Source organism: Salvelinus sp. IW2-2015, unplaced genomic scaffold, assembly GCF_002910315.2.
Source record: "Salvelinus sp. IW2-2015 unplaced genomic scaffold, ASM291031v2 Un_scaffold5267, whole genome shotgun sequence".
Taxonomy (NCBI): Eukaryota; Metazoa; Chordata; class Actinopteri; order Salmoniformes; family Salmonidae; genus Salvelinus; species Salvelinus sp. IW2-2015.
The window spans coordinates 11,300-17,135 of NW_019946532.1; the positions used below are offsets into that span (position 1 = coordinate 11,300).

Here is a 5,836-nt window from a genome sequence, read left to right on the forward strand (position 1 = left end):
TAAACAAGTCAATAACATGGTAGAAAAAAAAGAGAACTATATACAATGTGTGCAAAAGGCATGAGGTAGGCAATAAATCGAATAATTACAATTTAGCAGATTAACACTGGAGTTATAAATCATCAGGATATCATGTGCAAGAAGAGAATACTGGTGTGCAAAAGAGCAGAAAAGTAAAAATAAAAGCAGTATGGGGTGAGGTAGGTAAATTGGGTGGTAGTTTAAGATGGACTATGTACAGCTGCAGCGATCGGTTAGCTCTCGGATAGCAGATTTTTAAAGTTGTTGAGGGAGATAAAAGTCTCCAACTTCAGAGATTTTTGCAATTCGTTCCAGTCGCCGGCAGCAGAGAACTGGAAGGAAAGGCGTCCAAAGGAGGTTTTAGCTTTAGGGATGATCAGTGAGATACACCTGCTGGAGCGCGTGCTGCGGGTGGGTGTAGCCATCGTGACCAGTGAACTGAATAAGGCGTCACTTTACTAGCATAGCCTTTAGTGACCTGGAGCCAGTGGGTCTGACGACGAACATGTAGCGAGGGCCAGCCGACTAGGGCATACAGGTCGCAGTGGTGGGTCGTATAAGGTGCTTTAGTAACAAAACAAATGGCACTGTATAAACTGCATCCAGTTTGCTGAGTAGAGTGTGGAAGCTATTTTGTAAATGACATCGCCGAAGTCGAGGATCGGTAGGATAGTCAGTTTTACTAGGGTAAGTTTGGCGGCGTGAGTGAAGGAGGCTTTGTTGCGGAATAGAAGCCGATTCTTGATTTGATTTTGGATTGGAGATGTTTGATATGAGTCTGGAAGGAGAGTTTGCAGTCTAGCCAGACACCTAGGTACTTATAGATGTCCACATATTCTAGGTCGTAACCGTCCAGGGTGGTGATGCTAGTCGGGCGTGCGGGTGCAGGCAGCGAACGGTTGAAAAGCATGCATTTGGTTTTACTAGCGTTTAAGAGCAGTTGGAGGCCACGGAAGGGTGTTGTATGATTGAAGCTCGTTTGGAGGTTAGATAGCACAGTGTCCAAGGAAGGGCCGGAAGTATATAGAATGGTGTCGTCTGCGTAGAGGTGGATCAGGGAATCGCCCGCAGCAAGAGCAACATCATTGATGTATACAGAGAAAAGAGTCGGCCCGAGAATTGAACCCTGTGGTACCCCCATAGAGACTGCCAGAGGACCGGACAACATGCCCTCCGATTTGACACCACTGAACTCTGTCTGCAAAGTAGTTGGTGAACCAGGCAAGGCAGTCATTAGAAAAACGAGGCTACTGAGGTCTGCCGATAAGAATATGGTGATTGACAGAGTCGAAAGCCTTGGCCAGGTCGATGAAGACGGGCTGCACAGTAATGTCTTTTATCGATGGCGGTTATGATATCGTTTAGTACCTTGAGCGTGGCTGAGGTCACCCGTGACCGGCTCGGAAACCGGATTGCACAGCGGAGAAGGTACGGTGGGATTCGAGATGGTCAGTGATCTGTTTGTTGACTTGGCTTTCGAAGAACCTTAGATAGGCAGGGCAGGATGGATATGGTTGTTTAACAGTTTGGGTCCAGGGTGTCTCCCCCTTTGAAGAGGGGGATGACCGCGGCAGCTTTCAATCCTTGGGGATCTCAGATGATACGAAGGAGAGGTTGAACAGGCTGGTAATAGGGGGTGCGACAATGGCGGCGGACAGTTTCAGAAATAGGGGGTTGCTTCCCTCATTATTGTTATTTAATTGTGTTACTTTTTATTATTTTTTACTTTAGTTTATTTGTTAAATATTTTCTTAACTCTTTGTTGAACTGCATTGTTTGTTAAGAGCTTGTAAGTAAGCATTTCACGGTACGGTCTACACCTTTTGTATTCGGCGTAATGACAAAGTTTAATTTGATTTGATAACAGACGTTTAACATACTGCACCATAACAGACACCATCATTTACTCCCTTTTAACGATTATTTTACGATTTTGGGTTGCCGAGACTCCTCATCTACCGAGGCATGACCAAAATCCGTTACCCAAAAACCAGTTTCCATGCCAACTACGGCTACAGGGGTAGTAGTTGCATAACTTTTGATTCTCCTAGTCGGTGCTCAAATATGACTGATTGCTTACAACGCACATTATTAGCAGTATTGAATACCAACATTTTCTTTTATTGCATTCTTTTATCTTCTCCAGAACGTTCTCCAGGCAACTTTCTATCACCATACACATGACCACTTACTGACAATGTCTCATCCTTGACAGACATTACCGCTGGAATACTCCTATATCCCACGCCGGGGTATTAATACATCAGGTAATACGACAGAGACTTTTAACATGGACTATTTCTCCACAACCAACCAAGTATACAGATGTGCCAATGTCTCCATATACCACACAGACAATAGAGACAATTAAACAGAGTTTTTTTATTTTTAAATATTTTTATTTTTTTACCTTTATTTAACCAATAGTGGTAGGCCAATTGAGAACAAGTTCTCATTTACAACTGCGACCTGGCCAAGATAAAGCAAAGCAGTGCGACAAAAAAACAGCAACACAGAGTTACACGTGGGATAGACAAAAGTACAGTCAATAACAATCTAAAAATCTTTATACAGTGTGTGCAAATGGAGTAAGGAGGTAAGGCAACAAATAGGCTGAAGTAATTAGATTTAGCAAATTAACAAATTAACACATGTGCAGATGATGATGTGCAAGTAGAAATACTGGTGTGCAAAATAACAAAAAAGTAAATAAAAACAATATGGGGATGAAGTAGGTAGTTGGATGGGCTATTTACAGATGGACTATGTACAGCTGCAGCGATCGGTTAGCTGCTCAGATAACTGATGCTTAAAGTTAGTGAGGGAGATATACGTCTCCAACTTCAGCGATTTTTTGCAAATCGTTCCAGTCACTGGCAGCAGAGAACTGGAAGGAAAGGCGGCCAAAGGGGGTGTTGGCTTTGGGGATGACCAGTGAGATGTACCTGCTGCAGCGCGTGCTACGGGTGGGTGTTGTTGTGGTGACCAGTGAGCTGAGATAAGGCGGAGCTTTACCTAGCAAAGACTTATAGATGACCTGGAGCCAGTGGGTCTGGCGACGAATATGTAGCGAGGGCCAGCCGACGAGAGCATACAGGTCGCAGTGGTGGGTGGTATATGGGGCTTTGGTGACAAAACGGATGGCACTGTGATAGACTGCATCCAGTTTGCTGAGTGTTGGAGGCTATTTTGTAAATGACATCGCCGAAGTCGAGAATCGGTAGGATAGTCAGTTTTACGAGGGTATGTTTGGCAGCATGATTGAAGGATGCTTTGTTTGCGAAATAGGAAGCTGATTCTAGATTTAATTTGGATTGGAGATGCTTAATATGAGTCTGAAAGGAGAGTTTACAGTCTAGCCAGACACCTAGGTATTTGTAGTCCACATATTCTAAGTCAGAACCGTCCAGAGTAGTGATGTTAGTCGGGCAGGCGGGTGCAGGCAGCGATCGTTTGAAGAGCATGCATTTGGTTGTACTAGCGTTTACATGTCTTAGGTACAGCCACTCCCCTCAACCCTCTCAGGGGACTCCAACCCCTAGTCTAACCTATAAGGAGGTTAAACCCTCCTGGATGTATTCCACTTGTGTGGTACGGCCTGGATTTATTCCACTGTGTGGTACGGCCTGGATTCATTCCACTGTGTGGTACGGCCTGGATTTATTCCACTGTGTGGTACGGCCTGGATTCATTCCACTGTGTGGTACGGTCTGGATTATTCCACTGTGTGGTACTGCCTGGATGCATTCCACTGTGTGGTACGGCCTGGATTTATTCCACTGTGTGGTACGGCCTGGATATATTCCACTGTGTGGTACTGCCTGGATTTATTTCACTGTGTGGTACTCCTGGATTTATTTGTCCCCTGAGAGGGTTGAACCCCCGTATAGGTAGACTAGGGGTTGGAGTCCCCTGAGAGGGTTTAGCCCCCTTATAGGTTAGACTGTCTGGGGGTTTCTTCGATGGGCGCCACAGTGTCTCCTGACCGCTCCTGTCTCAGCCTCCAGTATTTATGCTGCAGTAGTTTGTGTCGGGGGCTAGGGTCAGTTGGTTACCTGGAGTACTCTCCTGTCTTATCCAGTGTCCTGTGTGAATTTAAGTATGCTCTCTCTAATTCTCTCGTTCTCTCTTTCTCTCTGAGAACCTGAGCCCTAGGACCATACGTCAGGACTACCGGGCATGATGACACCTTGCTGTCCCAGTCCGCTGGCCTTGCTGCTATTCCAGTTTCAACTGTTCTGCCTGCGGTTACGGAACCCCTACCTGTCCCAGACCTGCTGTTTTCAACTCTTAATGATCGGCTATGAAAAGCCAACTGAGATTTATTCCTGATTATTATTTGACCATGCTTGTCATTTATGAACATTTTGAAAATCTTGGCGCCTCCTAATTTCTCCTTCTCTCTTTCTTTCTCTCGGAGGACCTGAGCCCTAGGACCATACGTCGGACTACGGCCGTGGTGACTCCTTGCTGTCCCCAGTCCGCCTGGCCTTGGCTGCTATTCCAGTTTCAGCTGTTCTGCCTGCGGTTATGGAACCGCCACCTGTCCCAGACCTGTTGTTTTTCAACTCTTGATGATCGGCTATGAAAAGCCACACTGAAAAATTATTCATGATTATTATTTGACCATGCTTGTCACTTATGAACATTTTGAACATCTTGGCATAGTTCTGTTATAATTCCACCCGGCACAGCAGAAGAGGACTGGCCACCCCTCATAGCCTGTTCCTCTCTAGGTTTCTTCCTAGGTTTTGGCCTTTCTAGGGAGTTTTTCCTAGCCACCGTGCTTCTACACCTGCATTACTAGCTGTTTGGGGTTTTAGGCTGGGTGTCTGTACAGCACTTCGAAGATATTAGCTGATGTACGAAGGGCTATATAAAATAAAATTGATTGATTGAGACTAGGGGTTGGAGTCCCCTCTGAGGGTTTAACCTCCTATAGGTTAGACTAGGGGTGGAGTCCCCTGAGAGGGTTTAACCTCCTTATAGGTTAGACTAGGGGTTGGAGTCCCTCTGAGGGTTTAACCTCCTTATAGGTTGACTAGGGGTTGGAGTCCCCTGAGAGGGTTTAACCTCCTTATAGGTTAGCTAGGGGTTGGAGTCCCCTGAGAGGGTTTAACCTCCTTATAGGTTAGACTAGGGGTTGGAGTCCCCTCTGAGGGTTTACCTCCTTATAGTTAGACTAGGGGTTGGAGTCCCCTCTGAGGTTTAACCTCCTTATAGGTTAGACTAGGGTTGGAGTCCCCTCTGAGGGTTTAACCTCCTTATAGGTTAGACTATGGGTTGGAGTCCCCTCTGAGAGTTTAACCTCCTTATAGGTTAGCAGGGGTTGGAGTCCCTGAGAGGGTTTAACCTCCTTATAGGTTAGACTAGGGGTTGGAGTCCCCTGAGAGGGTTTAACCTCCTTATAGGTTAGACTAGGTGTTGGAGTCCCTGAGAGGGTTAACCTCCTTATAGGTTAGACTAGGGGTTGGAGTCCCCTCTGAGGGTTTAACCTCCTTATAGGTTAGACTAGGGGTTGGAAGTCCCCCTGAGGGTTTAACCTCCTTATAGGTTAGACTAGGGGTTGGAGTCCCCTCTGAGGGTTTAACTCCTTATAGGTTAGACTAGGGTTGGAGTCCCTGAGAGGTTTAACCTCCTTATAGGTTAGACTAGGGGTGGAGTCCCCTGAGAGGGTTTAACCTCCTTATAGGTTAGACTAGGGGTTGGAGTCCCCTGAGGGTTTAACCTCTTATAGGTTAGACTAGGGTGGAGTCCCCTCTGAGGGTTTAACCTCCTTATAGTTAGACTAGGGGTTGGAGTCCCCTCTGAGGGT

General features: G+C 46.1%; 1 long non-coding RNA gene across 1 annotated transcript; it reads left to right on the forward strand.

The window, feature by feature from the left end:
* Positions 1-5,068: 5,068 nt before the first annotated feature.
* LOC139026616 (uncharacterized) lies at positions 5,069-5,731 on the forward strand. Its single transcript, XR_011478467.1, has 3 exons — positions 5,069-5,182; positions 5,228-5,605; positions 5,650-5,731. It is a non-coding gene; the product is annotated as an uncharacterized lncRNA (long non-coding RNA).
* The last annotated feature ends 105 nt before the right edge of the window (positions 5,732-5,836 follow it).